Source organism: Brassica oleracea, chromosome C5, assembly GCF_000695525.1.
Source record: "Brassica oleracea var. oleracea cultivar TO1000 chromosome C5, BOL, whole genome shotgun sequence".
Classification (NCBI taxonomy): domain Eukaryota; kingdom Viridiplantae; phylum Streptophyta; class Magnoliopsida; order Brassicales; family Brassicaceae; genus Brassica; species Brassica oleracea.
This window is the reverse complement of record NC_027752.1, coordinates 32,085,859-32,086,231: the sequence shown is the minus strand read 5'-3', so window position 1 is coordinate 32,086,231 and position 373 is coordinate 32,085,859.

Genomic DNA, 373 nt, shown 5'->3' with positions numbered 1-373 from the left:
AAGCTTGTTAGGGCGGTGTTTGGGAGAAGCACTTCAACCTCTCGTGTAGACTGTATGTAAGAGTAGACGCAAGTTCCATCGAACCTTCCACTGAAGTACTGAGCTTTCTTCAAGTAGCTTCCGTCTAAGAAGGCGGGACCAGTTGGATCATCTTCTAAGGGTATTTCCTTGAACTGAATCTATGGGGTTATCAAACCACCAATGCCAACCTGAGGCTCTGAGTCACTTGCTGTCCAAGCCCATTCCTTGTAGTGGACGAGGCGCTTCACAAAGAATCCCACCATTCCAAAGTTCTTGTAGAAATCAGTATCGACAAAAGGCAACTGAGAAGAATGAGCATAATGCTGAACGGTTTGGTGAAGAAGTTGTAGCT